The sequence below is a fragment of the Rattus norvegicus genome (genome assembly GCF_036323735.1).
Source record: "Rattus norvegicus strain BN/NHsdMcwi chromosome Y unlocalized genomic scaffold, GRCr8 chrY_unlocalized_17, whole genome shotgun sequence".
Lineage (NCBI taxonomy): Eukaryota > Metazoa > Chordata > Mammalia > Rodentia > Muridae > Rattus > Rattus norvegicus.
The window spans coordinates 356485-375842 of record NW_026947375.1 but is presented as its reverse complement, the minus strand read 5'-3'; the positions used below and the strand labels follow the sequence as shown (position 1 = coordinate 375842).

The 19358-nt window shown below is 36.1% G+C and overlaps 1 protein-coding gene across 3 annotated transcripts in view; it reads left to right on the top strand.

Moving 5' to 3' along the window:
- The window catches only part of LOC134484604 (uncharacterized), a 55272-nt gene that overhangs the window by 11391 nt on the left and 24523 nt on the right, over nucleotides 1-19358 (top strand). For 2 of the 3 annotated variants that reach the window (XR_010062100.1, XR_010062099.1), the window contains one exon: nucleotides 2281-2371. The exons of the other annotated variant lie outside the window; for it this stretch is intronic. The gene's annotated coding sequence lies outside the window, so the exon portion shown is untranslated. The remainder of the gene's footprint in view (nucleotides 1-2280; nucleotides 2372-19358) is intronic. 3 annotated transcript variants of the gene reach the window in all.

Below are 19358 nucleotides of genomic sequence, written 5' to 3'. Positions count from 1 at the left end.
GACTCTGATATTTGGGAGAGAGATGTGCTTCTAGTTGAGACTTCATCATCTCTGTCTTTCCACTAGTATTACTCTGAATACCACTTTAGATTTTCGAGTCAATGGGTTTGATTAGATGACTGTTTTCTTATCTTTTATATCTTGAGTTTATTTATTTTTTAGCAAATTTAATTGCTTTTTTTAAACTAGATGTTTCTCTATTTACCTGTAAAATATTATTTTCTTTCTAATTTTCCTTCTTATAAAATCCCTACCTATTCACTATCCCTTCTTTAATGACACTTTCTGCCCCTTGACAATCCCTTGAACTATAAGACAATTCTGGGTTTGATCAAGGGCTTCTCCTTCCATTAGTGTCCATTAAGATCATCATCTGCCACATATCCATTTAGAGAAATTGGTCTGTCCATGTAAAGTCTTTGAATATTGGTCTAGTACCAGGAAGTTCTGGTTCATTGGTACCGTTGTTGTTATGGTGTTGAAATCACCTTCAACTCTTGTAATCCTTTCTCAAAATCTACCAACAAGAGGTCCGTTTTCAGTTCACTGGTTTGCCACTAGCATTCACTTCTGTAATTGACATGCTCTAGCTATGTCTCTCAGGAAATATCTACATCCAGGTCCTGGTAAAATGCACTTCTTAGCTTCATCAATCTTATTTAATTTGGTGGCTGTTATATATACTTTTAGTGACTCCTACAATTATGAAGTTAGGTGGAATTTTAACATGGATTCTGCGCAAATAGGTCAAGAAGGTAGAATCCACAAATGGCATTGCCAAGTAGACTCTCTCCTGTTCTTATGAACCTATTGAAGTTGAGGTTTCACTGGTCCAGAAGCCATTCTTCTTTGTGATCATCCTCCTCTACCTTCTGCTTGGCCTTAAGAAAGAAACATGGTAAAACATCCTAAACAATTAAATCTGGGCCTGAGACACTAGAATGTAGATATTTTTGCAGATGATATCAAAAGTGACTAGAAAAGAAAATTCTATGCTCCATATGGTCCTTTTTTAACTGATATCTGGAAATTTTGGATAAAATATAATTTTGGAGTTTATCGTTTGATGTCGCTACACCATATTTACTGTTATACTCAGTCTATTGCTGTGCGCCTTTGTTGAGAAATCGTTGCAAAAAAGGATTTAGAAATTAGAATGTTTGAGTACACATTCAGGAACATTTATAAAATCACCTATCAAGGAATATACAGTAAGAAGTGAAATACAGTATTCATTAAAACTAAAGGTCTGTAGGGAAAATACTGGCCTTTGTGATACAGAGAAATCCTAGAATTTGAACTGTATTTCACAGTAATGTACCTAGGAATAAAATATTATCTAGAAGAATCTCCTACACTCCATGTTCCTAAATCTTTTCTACCCATGCCAGGTCCCTGACCAAATTTCACCATTTAGAGCATGTAACCACTAAGGAAGCAAAGATAAGTTTGTAGATTTAGAGAGATGGAGTTCGTAAAGGTTTCCATTGTGTCACAAGAGACATACCAGGAAAGGGCACCCTTGTATCTGGTTCATGTAAGGAAGCTATTTAGCAGGTAGGCTTTTTCTGTGATGTCACAAGTGTTGTTGTGACTGCAACTCCCTTTCAAATATTCCTTCAGGACCTCTAGAGTTTACTAACTGGCCTGTAATTCAGAAAAACGAGCCATTGGGGAGTGAGAAGAAAGAGGATGAAGAGATCAGTGATGGGGAGGAGGAAGCTGGTCTTCTGACTTGGTGTCAAAAAAAAAAGGAAGAAATATGTGGTCCTTGGGAAATCTCAGTGAATCCTTGGTAGGGGTTGAGTAGGATCACTGAAGAGATAGATTGGATCTGAGCCTTACACATATGGGAATCAAGAGCTGTGAGCCTCTCCGAAACATCTGGACTTCGCAGTTCTTATGCCGCTGGAAGTCAGAGATTTTAAATCATTCATTTCCTTACTCCAAAAGCCAAGTATTTGGATGGTCACAGATGTTTTCCTGAGAGCTCATGGCATTAATTCTTTTCATAAAATATAAAAAGGTCCTAAATAATAAAGGAATAGAAAGTATTGTGTCCTCTGCTCAGAGCAAACTCCCCCATGCTTTGAATACCAATAGTGCAGTTTGTTTCTTACACTAATATCTGGGAGAGTGAAGTCCTTCTAGTTGAGACTTCATCATCTCAATCTTTCCACTAGTATTTCCACTGAATAACATTTAAGTTCTGAGTCAATTGGTGAGATAAGCTTTCATTTTTCCTTTCTTTTCTTTCTTTCTTTTTTAAAAATTTTTTAGCAAAACTCTCAAATATCATCCTGGGTGACGATGTAGATTAGACCCATCAGATGAAATGAAGAATTGAAAAACTCTCCTGGGGATGAAAATGGTAAGGAAATCACATTGATGTATCATAAATGCAGTGCCAAGAGCAATATTAATACTAGTCTGGCGAGATGCTGCCTTTATCAGAGACCACAGACCTTTAGTTTAGAATGATTCAGTACTAAACTGGGAGTGGAAAATGATGGTTGATATGGTTCTAACAGATCTCATAACATTAAAAAGGGTCTCTTCCAGATCAGAGAATGATTATTGTAAAGCAACTTCCAGAATAAACTTATGAGACCCACCATCAGCCTGTGAAATAATGTGCGAAAGAAGAAATTAGTGTCTCTTCAGGGACAAACTGTTGCTTTCAAACAAACAGTAAAGTGTCCATTCTATGAATGATACATAGATATATACACATTATAGCAGGATGAATACAGAGTTTCTTCAGGTCCATGAAAGAGGTATTCAGCTGTTGACCTGGCTCAGCAATAAAGTTATTTTTTGCCAACTCATGAGACCTGAGCTCCTTCACTAGGAGATCCATGATTGAAGGAAAGAACAACTTCAGACAACTTGTCTCAGATTTTTATGTAGTTCAGATTTCCTGGTCTTGGTCCTCAGAAGGAAGGACATCTTGTTTTTCAATTCTTGTTCATCCTATAATCCTTCTCTCTGATGCACTAATGCAAATAAATTAGGGTGCATTTCATTGATAGATTACAATTGATATTTTAATTCTGTTGCCAAGAACTATAGAAAATAAGAAGGGCTGTATCAAAGCATCCTTTGAAAGTCAGACTACGGGAATGTGTCCATTGGAAATTTGTAACTGAGCTGAAACTCTTACTAGAGACAAACTGCCATAAAAGGTCTTCTCTAGATACCTGGTGTAGTAGTTGGTGTTCCCAACAGATAGTAAAGGATGAATCTCTCTGTATAGAGGAATCTGATTGTTCAAAATGATCACAGACTACGGACCACATAATTTAACAATGGCTGACTATTTGTAAACTCCTAGAATCCATTAGTTTATTAGTCCAAAAGGCTTGGTGTCTCATCTGGTCATAAGTATATGGATAAATTTTCAGTATGCAGGTTCTAATGTATGTGAGGGTTTGGTAGCATTGTGAGTGCAAACATGAAAAAGTAAAAGCTTCATTCTTCCATGTTTTCTATGGGGATTCAAATAAAAGGCATAGTTAAGAATAGACTGGGATTGCCATTCTCAAACAGACCAGTATCTTCAACTGAACATTCATTTCTGGGAAGCTGCACGCTGTCAGAATGGCTCAGGTGTATGTGAACTGCAAGATCTAGTCTGGGAAGGCAGTCCTGTTCATCAATCACACCTGCCACTATTACAGAAACACCCAAGACATCCTCAATCAACTTTTTTGGACACATGGTCTTCTGGGATTCGAAGAGATTAGATCTACTAACAACAACAATGCGATTCAAGATTACTTACAACAGGTCACTGGAGTGAGAATAGTTCCTTGGATCTTTAAAGGTAGAGAAAGACTGCATAGGTAGTCACAGTGATCTAATCTCCCTGCAACAGAAAGAGAATATAATGATGTTGCTGAAGCAGTTTGGAGCTCTGCAGTTATAAAAGGGATGGCTGTAAAAGCCCATGCTGACAGCAGACATTCAACCATGCTGAGAGTTGAAGTGCATCACAGATGATTTCAGTATTTTCTTAGGATTGGGATTTAGAACAAATTGGCTTTTATTCTATTCCTCAGTGCAAAAAATCTGTTGCTGTTTGCCTCAACCCATGGGGTAGGGAAACTTAAGAGGCAACAGAGGTTTGATTTTCCAGTCTTCATGTTCTGACATGTCTCTACCTCTAAGTCCATGTTTCACAATCCAGATCATTTAAATCTCCAGGGAATCAGTTACTGTTTGCCTACCATGCTGGTCTTCTGAAGTCATTTTACAGAAGTCCACTTCCTAGTAATTATTAAAGCAATGAGTATTATGAAGTTGTTTATGATCTACACACAGGCCTTTCATGCCCCAAGCATGTACCATCCCACATCTGCCTTGGCAACTCTCAGCCAGTGTTTTAACCTATTCATCCAACAACCCACAGAAGTCCACACTTGTATGAGGATGTTGTTTGAAAAACTAATGAATAGCTTTAGCATGGTTGTTCTTCACTGTAGCCATATTAACACAGACGGCAGAGTATATGATGCATTCAGCTCTGTTTGTCGTGTTTAATTGCCCATAAAGTCCCAAACAGCTCTGAGTTGATTGTGTCAGAGTACGAGCAAAGTCAAATATAAAATGCAAAATTTCAGAACTCTCCTTCCAAGGCTGTTTGTGAAAGAAGTTGTTCGCAAAACACTGTCCTAATAAATTTATTCCATTCTCACTTTGATATTTTGATTTGATGTCTTGAAATGACATTTAATTATCATTGAAATGCAGGTTCTCTCTATAGTCTCTAGTGAGAAGGATTCATTTTTCAAAGGGATGTATCTGCAGATGCCTGAAAAAATAAATATAAAGAATAGATCTTGATAAAATTCTAGGGTAAAGATGCAACATCCTACTCCAATGATCCATATAAGAAGCACATTTGACATTGACCTTATATTATTAAGAAATTCTTCACATATTCCCTCTATCATTGGGGATTAAATAATCTCAGATGAATAGTTGACAAACAAGAATAGCCTTTAGAATCATTTTACCCTCTTCACTAATAGTTTTGAGCAAATAGAACACTAAAAGATCACATAGAAGAAATGGTTATAATCAAAAGATACATGTGGGTCAGCTCTAACTCTCATGGTCAAGGTCAATTTGGACACGCTCATTGTGGTCATGGATTGCTCTCATAAGACTCTGCAGAAGGTTTTTCCTATTGCCTCAGTGTAAGCTCCAGGAAGACCAAGCTACCAGAGCTGATCAGGTTCCCTTAGAATGCACTTGAAAGACACATACGCTGAGGAACTTTTGATGTGCTTTAGCTCTATTGTCAAGTTTTTTTAAGCCTCTAACAAATAGCAAGCTGTCCTTTTTACTCCCTCCTCAACACCTCTAAATGAGCCCTAGCTCAATTGCTCAGTTTCATTGGTCATAGCTCAGCACCCCAATATGCCCTCATCTTACTGTTTTTCTAACATCCTGCCTGCTACACCAATGGCCACTCCATACTAGATCTCACATGACTGGTAGCTATTACTCCACCCTTAAATCCTTTCTTCACCCTTGTGTCTACTAGCCTGTTTGCAGGAATACTAGATATTCACACAACTGATTGGCCAAGAGCATCTTTATTGAACTATACAGAATCAATTTTGGAACAGGACCTTCAGTGTTTGCAGGAAGATTCCCGATCTAAGAATCAAAACGTGACCAAACAAGACTCAATCCATATCTCTGGTTTTGGGAGGGAGATAGAGCAATTAGAATTTCAGAGTTGAAATTCAAATAATTATAATATATTTATAGTATTAATTATGCCAAGATAAAACGATCCAAAAAGTGGAAATGGGCAACATTAAAGGCAAGAGAAATTCCCTAGTACAGCAAACAATGTGAACGTGGTAGAAAGACTGGGTTCTTCCCAGCCATCTGAATTTGAACTTGAAATTCTTCTGACCAATTCTTGATCTCTGTATGTACAAATAACAAAAAGAAAAAGAAAACATAATTAAACAAAAAAAACAAACAAAATGAAACAAAAAGCAAAAGCAAAACCGAATCAACCGCAATCCTAAAAGAAGAAGACCGAGTGAAGATTGTTTGAGGTCCTCATTTTTAACTACACTACAAACCACCAATAGCTTTCAATGCAAAAATTGTTCATTATTTTATTTGAAACTTCTCTTTGGGTCCAAGGAACAAGGTTTATAAGCTGCAAAAACAGGAAACAGAAACAAATAATACTGTAGAGCTCACCACTGGTATTACTATGGTGACTGTGGGCAATGCGGAAAATACTGCTGTTTGACAATGGGTCTTATGGTTTTCTATATGCTGGCAATATCTATGACTCTGAAATGAGTTAGAGTCATCACCAAATCATGAATAAATGAACTGTTCCTTTTCTTTGGAGCACAAGATATGGCAATCAGTTGACTGACTATGATTTGTATTTTGTACCTAGCCTCTGTGGTAAAGCTAAGGCTTCTGATGGAAAATCCTCCACCAAATACTGGATGTTCAATGATGCTGCCAGCCAAAATCCATTTCCTGAGGCTACCTTTCAATCTCCAGAAGAGGTTTCAAAATGTCAAACTTAACAATATTTTATTTGTAGCTTTGTCTTGTCACTTTTATTTTAAATAATGTGTGATTTCTGGCATAATTCCTTCTAATTTCTTCCTCACATAGAACTTCACTTTTGACCTCAAATTCCATTCATGAAGGGGTACTCTTACCTTGCATTGAGTAAGTTTTCTATTTTCCTTTTATGGCTTACTGTGATTGCTTATTGTGGCTGTCTAAACAATGCATTATTGAGCAACTGACTCCATCAGAATGGCTTGTAGGCATCAGTGTATTGCATTTTCTTGATGGCTAGTTTATGTATGGGGACTTTGCCCACTGTTGATGGTACCAGCACTAGTAAGCTGAGGAGGTTATAGAGAAAGGTAGCTGAGCAGATTAATAAGCAGAGTTCCTCTTTCATTTCATGCTGCTGCCTTGTGTTCTTTTCTTGGATTCCATTGATTATGAACTGGAACTTGTGTTGTGAATAAAACCTTCAATTTCCCACATTGGCATTTATATTTACTAAAACATAGTAGTACTAACTAGAACATTTGGCATTTTCTTGAGATCTGATCCGATAGTCCATCCTCCTGCTGGTATGTAACCTCACTTTTAAAACAATAAATCAATCCTGGACGCTCCAATCTTTTGAAATATTTACTCTGCCAACAACATCATATGTATGTAACTCTTACTTTTTTTAATCTCATGATATTTTTCCTCCCTCTTTATTTCTCTTTAAAATTATCTCCCTAGACATGTTAGCACTTTGTATTTTAAAGTTGTCCTCTGTCCCATAGCAGAATAATTATAGTCAAATTCTTGACTTTCGTAAAAGTAGGTGATTTATTGTAGTAAAATTTTCTAATCAATATTTATTGCATTAACTTTTTAATTAATCAAAAATTGACATTATTATATTATCTACTTATCCTTAAAACTATAAAAGATTTGATTTATACAAGTCTTTAAGGTTCTTCAGAACATCAGCTGGAACGTTCTTATATATATTCTGGATGGATCATGGTTACTTCATATGTCTTCTAACTAATATTATGCTTTAAAACTATGCTAATCTATGGTATTTTGTTATATACTTTAAGAGTGTTTCAAGTGGAATATTTCCTTGATTTCCCTCCTCTGGTTTGAAATTGGAAAACAGGAAAGATAACGTGTTTTCTGTGTTCACTTTGAATTCTACTATTTTATGAATGTATTTTCAGCTTTAAGAAACTTAATCTTTCAGAGAACAATTGTCTCTATTCAGCATCACTTCTAGCTAATTCATAGTGCTCTTTGCGTTTTAAATATTTTTATCCACAATATTTTATTTTATATTTTCAGATTATTGTGAGGGGAATTTTACCCATATTTTCTCACAGTATGGTTTGGATTGGCATAAATGAAGGCTCAGGAATTATGTGTGTTCGTATGATATTCTACTTTTATGACCATATTTTTCAGTCTTAAGAGACTGACACATTTTTAGAGTTTTTAAAATGGTATCATCACATCTGCAACTGAGACCAATTTGATTTCTTCATTTTTTCTTTTGTATTCCTGGATCTTCTTCAGTTGTCATATTGTTCTAGGTAAAATTACAAATACTGTAATATATAGGTATGAAACCAGTGTATATACTTGTCTTCTTCCTGCTTGTAGTAGAACTGCTTTGAATTTTTCTCTCTTTAGCACGATGCTTGTGGTGGCCTTCTTGTACCTTGCCTTTACTATGTTGAACTATATCCTCCATACTTATAGCTTCCCCAAGACTAATCAAACTTGTAAGTCTGGGAATTGGAGAAAGCTTACCTGGTTGAAGATTATTTTTTAATGTTGTCTTGAATCTGTTCACAAGTATTTTATTGAGAATATGAGTGTATAGGTGCAAATTAATGTGTGATAACTTCCTCTCTTTCTGCCAGTCATCTGTAACTCTTTTTTCCTGTCGCTTCCAACCCTGACCAGCAGGAAAGGTGTGACACAATGATGTTCTTCCCAAAGCAGTTTATTCAGGAACCCTTTTTCTGCAAGCCAGAACAATGTCTCCATCCAGCCCCCGAGCCCACTCCCTTATATGCGCCCTCAACCACCTCAACCGTCCAGTCTGCATAACCTCCATTCATAGGTCCATGTCACATGGCCTGATCAATCGTCATGGTGCACAGGTGCAGCTCTCATGATGGGGCGTGGCTTAATTTCACGTGCTGGTCGGGAGACAGGGTAGCAGTCCCAAGCTCCATCTTGGGATTTCCGCTAAACTCGCTTCCCACAGTAAATCACGAATGCTTTAAAAATATTCTAGATTTGGGACTGTAAATCTAAATAGTCTGAGTTTTCTCCATGTTTCCTATATTCTCTTTCATTTTATTAATTCAAACCTTTCATTACGTAACATGGCCAGAGGGTATGACGATCTTGTTAATACCTTCCAAGGGTGACCTCTTCCTTTCTTTCATTATATAGTTGTCTACATTTTATTGATTTCAGCCATAATGAGTTGGATACACATGTTATACCCCTTCCCCAAGGCTAAAAAGCCATCCTGAAACAAGGTGCAAAGAGAGTGTAGGTGCCCAAATTGTGGATGGGATCAGACATGAAGCGTCTTCTGGATACAAGAAGTGCTGCCCTCATGTCACATAGCAGCTGTGGCTTCCTACACAGCTTCAAGCCAGTCAACAGTCAAGAATCCAGTGAAAAGACCTGAAAGCTGCTATAACTACCTGACATACAATGGACAGTTAGTGTCTTCTGTTGGAGGGTTGAAAAAAATATTAGTAAGGGTTTATCATAGAGTTATTAAACACTATTTTAATGAAGAAGATATACACAGGTAGGATTCAAAGAAATAGAGTGATATGTGTAAAATAAATGGAAAAATATCAAAATTCATTGGTGGAAATTCTCAAAGAGTAAAATATATAAACTATATTCCTCAATATTATGTATATAGAAAATGTTTTATTATATAGGGATATTTAATGAAGCTACGTTATGGTTTCTGTTGGTTACAACAGATCTGCCAATTCTGTGAGTTTAATGAGTGCATTTTGTAATTTTATCTTAATAAGTTTAAAGTGGTTTTTTTCAAAAATAGTAAGCTTTATTTCCATGTACATGTTCAACAACGGGCTTCTATAAATCATATTATAAAAACCAAAACACTATATATCAAGAAAACATAATTATATTGGGCTACATATCCAAACAAAACATTCAAAAGTGAAGAAATTCAAGTGACTAAGAATCGAAAGTGAAATATTTATCATCCTTATACATTACTGAAATGCAAATCAAAATTATTCTGAGATTTTTTTCTTCCCTTTCTGAAAATTTAGTTTTATAACACATGAGTCAACTTTTGTTTATTGTGTTGTGGAGGGAGTGGAACATTCCTATTCTCCTGGTGGGGATGCAAACTTGTACAGCAACTTTGGAAATCAATATGATGTTTCTACAGGAATGCAGAAATGGAAATAACTCGAGGAAAATATATCCAAATGTTGATTCATCCTAGTATAGAAACCCTTGAATATTTGGTAATGTTCAAGTTGTTCCTTAACAAATGAATGCATAAAGAAAATGTGGTGCTTTTAACAGATTGGAATGGGAAAGCATGTAATTTTCAGGACAATGAATGTATTTTGTAAAAGTCATCATAGATGAGATAATCCAGATCAAAAAAGAAAAATGGGATACATTTTCACTTTAATCTGAATGTTAAGTCTCCACACTGTATTGCTATGATTACTTTATTGTAAATGTCAAGGGATGTGGTCCAGACTGTCCTCACTTTGGCATTTACACATGTACTTATGGATTGCAGAGGAACACTGTCAGGAACGGGAATGTCACATTTGAAGAAAGAGGGAAGAGGATGACAATGGAGGGAATATAGAGATGTACAGTTAAATTTGGAGACATTGGAGGCATTGAATGGAAACCTAATGAAACAGAAATAAAAAATATTTTTTTTTGTCGACGTAACTAAAGATTTATAGCCATAAGGACATAAAATAAAACATTGATTGGGTATATCTATGTGAATTTTCAATAATAAGAAACTCACAAAAATTATGGATTTCAACTTTCAATAAACCTATAGTATAGATAATGAAATATATATTCCTTAATGAGACAGATGTGAATATCTCTGTTGTAAACATAAATGTATTATATTATATACATTATATGTGTAAAATAATCTACTTTTTATTTACATTTCCAATGTCATTTCCCAAATTGGTCTTCCTTTCTTGAAACCCCTAAGGTATTCTGATCCTCATTTTTCTAATATTGTGCTACCCAATCTACATGACCACATCCCCCTTCTCTGGGATATGAAGTCTCCCAGGACCAATTGCCTCCCTTCCCAGATATGGCAGATGAGGCAGTTGTATTCCACATATGCTCTGATATCTATGTAGCAGAAGTCTTGGACTGGACAAAGCATACTCTAGGAGATGGAAAATTTCCTGAACATCTGAAGAGAAAACTTAATGGATACTTTTGTTCTTCATATTGGTTCCAATCCACTCCAGATCCATAATTCATTCCCCTAACTCTTCTTTTGTGGCTGTCAGGTGTTGTCAAATGCTTAGGTTTTTCTGCATCGGTCACAGTCAGGAGATGGCAGAGCCCCTCAGAGGGGAGACGTATTAGGGTCTTAATGCAAGCACATCTTGACATCAGGAATAGTCTGAGGATTTGGAGTCTGTGGATGAAATTGATCTTCTGGTTGGGTGGTATCTGCATTGCCTTTCCTACAGTCTCTGCTAATTTTTGTATTTAGATTTTTTAGATTTGACATTTATAGATAAAAATTGTGAGCTGTGTGGGCAGCACCATCCCTTCACAGGTGGGCATGTCGAGCTACAGGAGGCAGTCTCTAGTTGTTCTATCTATTTTCCTGCTCGGAATTTAAACTACCACCATCACAGTAAGTTTCTGGGATATACTTGCATCCCTTGCATCAGGGATTTTCCTGGAGATACCCAAGTTCACCACCAACAACTGATGCTTATTTTTATTTACTCCACATTTCCTCTGAATTTCTCCACTGTCTCTTTTAATTGTTGCAACTCCCACCACTTTGTCCATCATTTTCCACCTCTAGCTACTCTCTCTTCCTCCACTCCTCTGCCTTCCATGTTTATTTTGTTCTCCCTCCTAAGTGGATTGCAGGCATCCACAATTTGGCCTTCTAACATGTTACCCTTCATGTTATAAAGGATTTGTATAGCGGGTATTCTATTAGCAGGGCTAAGATCTGCTTGTCACTGAGTGCATCCCGTGTTTGGTCCTTTTCGATCTCTGTTACTTCACTATTTTCCAGTTCATCCTTTGTCTACAAAGTTCTTGGTGTCCTCATTTTTAATACCTGAATAATGTTCCATTGTTTAAATATAGCATATTTTCTGTATTTATTCCTGAGTGGAGATGAGGTATACCATGATTGTTTCCAGCATTCAAATATTATAAGTAAGACTGCTGTGAATATCTTCAATCACATGTCCGTGTTATGTGTGGATCAAGATTGAGTCTATTTGTTGAAGTGAGTGGTAAAGCTGGGTTTTCAAGTAAAGCTATGTGCAATTTTCTCTGAACCTCCACTTAGACATCCAAAGTGACTATCCAGCTACAAATCCCACGAGCATTGTAGGAGTGTTAAACTTTCTCTACATTATAGCCCACTATGCTACTGCATTAATGTTTTGTTTTAGCCATCCTGATTGTTTTAACAAAGACTCTTGTGTTCATTTTGATTTGCCTTTTTGTGAACTAAGGATGTTAAACATTTCTCGATATGTTTTTCACTTACTGAGCTACCTCAGTTGAGAATTCTTTGTTAGCTCTGTAATCCAGTTTAAAAGTTGTGTTGCTTGATTGTCTGGGAGTTTACATTTCTGAGTTCTTTCTATATTTTTGGTTTTGGCCCTCTCTCAGATGTATGGTTCATAAAACTCTTTTCCAAATGTGTAGGTTGCTGGTTTCCTATTGTCAGTGTACTTGACTTTAAAGAAAGTTTTCAGAATGATGGGATTTCGTAAATTGATTGGTGCTCTTAGAGTCTGAACCTTTGGTGTTCTGTTCTTAAAATTTTCTCCTGTGCAAATGTGTTCTAGGCACTTTCTGACACTGTCCCTTCAATTGGCTTCTGCATATCTGATTTTGTGAGGATTTCATTGATGTTCTTGGCCTTTAACTTTGAAGGAGACAGAAATGGATCAATTGGCACAGAGCTATATCTAGACCACCAGTTAGGAGAATATCATTTCTTAGAAGGCTTTGTGTTATGTATAACATACTTAGTCATCACTGAAATGCAAATAAAAACAACCGTGAGATACCTCCTCACATCAGTCAGAATGACTAATGTCAAAATTCAGGTTACACCATATGCTGTCAAGTATATGGAGAAAGAGGAACACTCCTCCATTGTTGTTGGGATTGCAAACTGGTAAAACCTCTCTGTAAATCAGTCCTGAGTTTCCTCCAAAATTGCACTTGCTGAAGACGCAGCTACACCTTACCTGGGCATATACCCAAAAGATGCTCCAACATACAACAAGGACACATGTTACACTATGTTCATAGCAGCCTTATTCATAATATCCAGAAGCTGGAAAGAGCCCAGATGTACTTCACCAGAAGAATGTATACAGAAAATGGCCTATATTAACACAATGGACTAGTACTCAGCTATCAAAAACAATGAGTGCATGAAATTCATAGGCAAATGGATGGACCTACAAAATATCATCCTGAGTGAGGTTACCCAATCACAGAAAAACAAAGTATATAATCATTGATTATTGAATATCAGCCTAAATGTTGTAATTAGCTATGATACAATGCACAGACCACATGAAACTCAAGAAGGAGGAACAAAATGCACATGATTCACACCTTCCTTAAGGGTAAATAAAATATCCATAAGAGGGGTAGGGAGGCATTCTTCTTAGGAGACTGAAGAAATGGCCATTCAGAATCTGCTAGACTTTTGGCACACACACACACACACACACACACACACACACACACACACACACACACATATATATATATATATATATATATATATATATATATATATATATATATATATATACATATATATATATATATATATATATATATATATATGCACCAAACTATTTTGGATTAAATAAGGATTTGAGAGTTTATCATTTGAAGTAGGTCCACAATATTTACACTGTTATAGTTACTCTATAGCTGGGCCCCTTTTGTTGCCAAAATCATTCCAAAAAATGAAATTGTAAACCAAAATATTTTTGAGTACATAATTAAGGAATATTTATAAAGTCCCCTATCAAGGAATGTACAATAAGAAAGTGAAATACAATATTTATTCAATTAAATATCTGTACGGAGAATACTGGCCTTTAGGAAACAGAGAAAACCTAGAAAATTGAACTATATATCACAGGAATGAACATGGCTATTAATTATTATATAGAAGATTCTTCTCCACTCCATATTCCTAAATCATTTCTATCCATGCCAAACCCTGAGTACATTTCTCCATTCAGAGCATGTAACCAATAATGAAGCAAAGAGATTTCTCTAGCTTTAGAGAGATGGAGTACGTAAAGGTTTGCACTGTGTCACAGGAGACATACCTGGAGAGGGCACTCCAAATCTAATCAATGTAAGGAAAACTGTTTATCTATTAGGCCATGGCAGTTCTCAGTGACATCATCATTAGACCCTGCTTCAAATATCTCTTGTAGCCTGGAGGCCCTTAGCTTCTTCTGTGATGTCACAAGTATTGTCGTGGCTGCAACTGCCTCTCATATGTTCCTTCAGTACCTCTAGGGTAAACTAATTGGTCTCTAATTCAAAGTAAACAGCCATTTGGGAGGGAGAATAAAGAGGATGATGATATCAGTGATGGGGAGATGAAAGTTGGCCTTCTGTCTTGGTGTAACAAAAAAAGGAAGAAATATATGATACTTGGGATAGCTCACAGAGACTTTAGTAGGGGTTGAGTGGGATCTCTGAAGAGATAGCCTTGATCTGACCCTTCCACATATGGGAATAATGAGCTTGGAGCCTTTCAGAAACATATGGACTTCCCTGTTCTTTTGGTTCCTGGAAGTTAGAGATTTTATATCATTAATTTCTTTATTCCAAAAGCCAAGTGTTCGGCAGGGCACAGTTGTTTTCCTGAGAGCTCATGGCCGTCATTCTTTTTGTCAAGAAGAAAAAGGTCCAAAAGAAGAAGAGAAAGACAAGTGTTGTGTCCTCCCCTCACAGTTAACTCTTCCATTTTTTGGATTCCTATAGTGCAGTTTGTGTCTGACATTGATATCTCAGAGAGAGAGAATGATTCTAGTTGATATTTCCTTATCTCAGTCTTTCCACTAGTATTACTCTGACTACCATTCCCTGACAATGATCTTTTGATTTCTGAGTCAATAGCTGTGATTACCTGGCAGCTTTCTTTTCTCTTATTTCTTACACTTTTCAATTTTTTAAGCAAATTTTATTCCCTTTTTATTGGATATTTTTATATTTACATGTCAAATCTTATTTCCTTTCCCAATTTCCTGCCCAGAAGATCTCTATCTGGTCCCCCTCCTCTTATATAACCCCCCTTACTGTCTGTTTTCAGCTCATTGATGTGCCACTAGAATGCACTTCTGTATTTGATGTGCTCTAGCTGTGTCTCACATGGAAGATCTATATACAATTGCTGTCTGCATGCGCTTCTTAGCTTTATCAAACTTATCAATTCATCTATTCTAGTGAGTGATATATATATATATATATATATATATATATATATATATACATACATACATATTTCTGCCACATGTTTGGCATGATCTGAATGGGATTCCATCAGTCTCTGCTCTTAATTCATAGATAGTATTGTTCCACCTTTTAAAAAGGAGTGAACCATGCACATTTTGTGTGTTCTTTTCTTAAGCTTCCAGTTGTCTGTGGACTGCATCTTGTGTAACTTGAGCTTTTATGCCAATATTCACTTTCAGTGATTTCAAACAATGTGTATTTTTCTGTGATTGCATTACCTCAATCAGTGTGATATTTTCTAGTTCATTCCATTTGTCTATGTCTTTTTTGAGATCATTGGTTTGATACCCTAGTAGTACACCATTGCGTAGATGTACCACATTTTCTGTATTCATTCCTCTGATGAATGCCATTAGGGTTCCTTCTAGGTCCTGGGTATTATAAATAAGGCTGCTATGACCATAGTTGAGGTTGTCTCTTTTTTGTATATTGGAGCATCTTTTGGTTATATGCCAAGAAATAATATATCTGGGTCCTCAGGTCGTGCAATTTCTAATTTTCTGAGGAATCTCAGACTGATTTCTAGAGTGTTTGAACCAGTTTGTAATCCCAACAAAGAAGGAGCATTCCCCATTTTTGACATCCTTATCAACATCTGCTATCTCCTGAGTTTTTATTTCAGCCTTTCTTACATGTGTGAGGTGGAATCTCAGGGTTGTTTTCATTGACATTTCCTAGATGACTAAAAATGATGCAAATTTCTTTAGATGCTTCTCAAATATTTGATATTCCTCAGTTGAGAAATCTTTGTTTAGTTTGGACCACAATTTTAATAGGGTTATTTGTCTCTCTGAAGCATTACTTCTTGAGTTCTTTGTATGTATTAGGTAATAGCCCTCTGTCAGGTGTAGGATTGGTGTAGACCTTTCCCCAATCTATTTCCTGCTGTTATTCATATATATATATATATATATATATATATATATATATATATATATATATATATATATATATATGTGTGTGTGTGTGTGTATGTATGTATATATATATATATATATATATATATATATATATATATATATATGACAAAGTTGTTCTGAACCTTGACACCCGCTAGCAAGTAGTCCAATAAGGTGTACAACAACAAGGAGTTGGTGAGCAACATTCCTCTATTAGGGGCTTTAGCAAGCTGACTGAATCCTCCGGCCTCCATATGTGCTGGGTCAGGAATCTATATGGATGTCACACTGTTATTTAGACAGACTACACCAAAAGCATCATATTATTTACACAGTACAGTATTGAAGCCTCTCCATATCGCATAAATGGGATACTGATGTTAATATTCTACAGAGATGACAGCAATCTCTCCCTACTCTTGTCAGGATTTTATTCTTCCATAAGGAAAATCAATGTGTATTGTTATGTTTCAAAGCCTGAACGAAAGTTCTGATCATGAAAAATGGTTTTTAAAGTTCATCCTGGTTTCATTTGAGATTTTTGGATAGGCAGATGTTTCCCAATAGTGTTTGCAATATCTAATAAGTGCACAGTGAAATGTGTCGGCTGAAAGAATAACATAGTGGAAAACAGAGTACACGATGCCTGCTGTATAGGTTACTCTTTCTCACAGGAGAAAGTTTATGTATCAAAGGATGTGTGGATTAGTACAGCAGCTGCTGACAAGTTTTGAAGAAGCATTGCTGAGGGCTACAATGGATTTTCAACACAGTGATATGCCATGGCCAGTAGGGACTAACAATTACTTGGCTTGGAAACATCAGATAATGTGATGTTTGACAGCTAGGTTGGATGATTCTGCATTATTGTTAAATTAGCACAAAAGCATGTAAATACAAGATGGCATTCCAGAGCTATGAAGAGTCATTGTGGGGACCTTCACCCAGAACAAAGAAGTTGATTCCCATATCCATAGATTGTGATCAGATCCAAATGACTATAAATAAAGAAATATGGGAATCACTTGTTCATCAAATTTGACACTTTATTAACTATTTCCGTTTTGTCCTACTCTTCTGTGCTAATCCTTAGCTCTTCATTACTTGTTCTTAAACAAGTGTTAATATGTGTTGATTACCACATGCTATTTAGCAGAAGGAATTCAGGAAAAATATTTATTCCTGCTTTCTCTGGCAAGTCAGCCAGGATCCTCTCCTTGATTGGGGAGCTCCTTAACTGTTATTGAACCTCATATAAAAGGGAAAGAAAGACATCACTCCCACTGATGTATATATATATATATATATATATATATATATATATATATATGTGTGTGTGTGTGTGTGTGTGTGTGTGTGTGTGTGTATGTATATATATATATATGATATATATACATATATATCAGATGAACCAAAAAAAAAGATGCACAACCTTTTGTTTAGTGCTTTTACCTTTTCATAGATTTTAGACAATATTCTCTCTATGCAAAAAAGAATTCCATCTAGGTAAAATGTTCCAAAGGTTATTGTTAAATACTTTACATAGGATAATGTGCTTAGACTGGTGTACATTTTATATATAGTCATTCAGTCCAACAGCTGATTCATCCACAGGTGTTCTGCATACTTAAATGCATACAAATATACCTCCATGTATGTGGATAATAAACGTAGAGGACCTACCAATACATTTGGGTCGATCGATGGATCGATGCAAGGATTGATAGGGTAGAGAAAGAGTCCCCCAAAGCACCAAACTTATTTCTTTTCAATGGCATTTTTATGTCTCCTTAAACAAATGATCTTAAAAATTACCTCAGATATAAAATATTACAAATCATGGGAGTTATAGAAGGATGTTGTTCAAAGGGTTGTTTCATTCTATATGTTCTTTATAATTTGAAAGAAACAGTGTCCTATGGCATTGCCTAAACTTCATGCACAGTTGTGACTTAAGCCGTGGTCCTGAATATTTACCTTGAATACAAATTCGTCCCCATCTTATTTCTCTTTTTAGTGTAATAATGAAATACATTTGTATTTATCATTATATAGCCTTTGTTTAATATTAAGTGGAATGGTCTCATTCTATCCTTTAGTTTTGCTTTATTACATCTTTCTAGCAAACAACTAAAATCATATCTTTATTCCTAAATTCTAAGATTATCTGAAGCAAATGAGGAAGTCTATAAAATCATTAATTCATCTAAACAACATTATTATATGAAAGCTTATCTTTTGTTGATCTGCAGGACAGATACTCAGTGGGGACTGTTGGGGGACAGGGCAATGCACAGCAATTCTTGTGCTTGTACGTCTGAGAGGAAAGGCAAATCATGTGCAAGAAGCAATCCCCAGATGAAGTCTCTTGACCCTTTGGAACTCTAGCTCATGCATCTTAGTCCATGCAAATGGTCAGAGACATCAATGAGGGTCACCTGTTAGCCTGAGCCTTTCCTAGATTGCTCCAGACAAAGGGCCACTTTTGTTTGTTTGTCTGTCTGTGTGTTTGTTTTGTTTTCTTAAACAGCGTTTTATTTGTATTGCCTGGGTATCATGGTACTCACTACATAGACCAGGCTGGCCTTTAGTTCACAGTTACACCCACCCATTATCAGGTACTGGAATTAAAGGCATGAACCAACACTATCAGGCATCTGAGGTCTCTTAAAACTTTCTAAGCAACCATACAACTTGTATTTAAACAGATAGTATCTGAATCTATAACTAACATATAGACTAAACCTAAGAAGCTTACAAAATTCAAATGTAATTTGTTCGGCTGATGTCATATTTGGTGATTTCATTGTCATGCAAATATGAGGACCTGAGTTTGAATTCGCAACATGTATGTAAATAGCCACCAATTGAGAACAGAAATAATTTTTTTGATGATTGATAAACTCATCTAAGAGCGCTGTTTCAAATGAGTTATGAGTTCTCTTTTTATGTTCAAAGTTTGTTTGTGTTTTAACCATGTGAATGTGTGCATGCATACACCCACACACACGCACACACACACACACACACACACACACACACACACATACACACACACAAACTCACAGG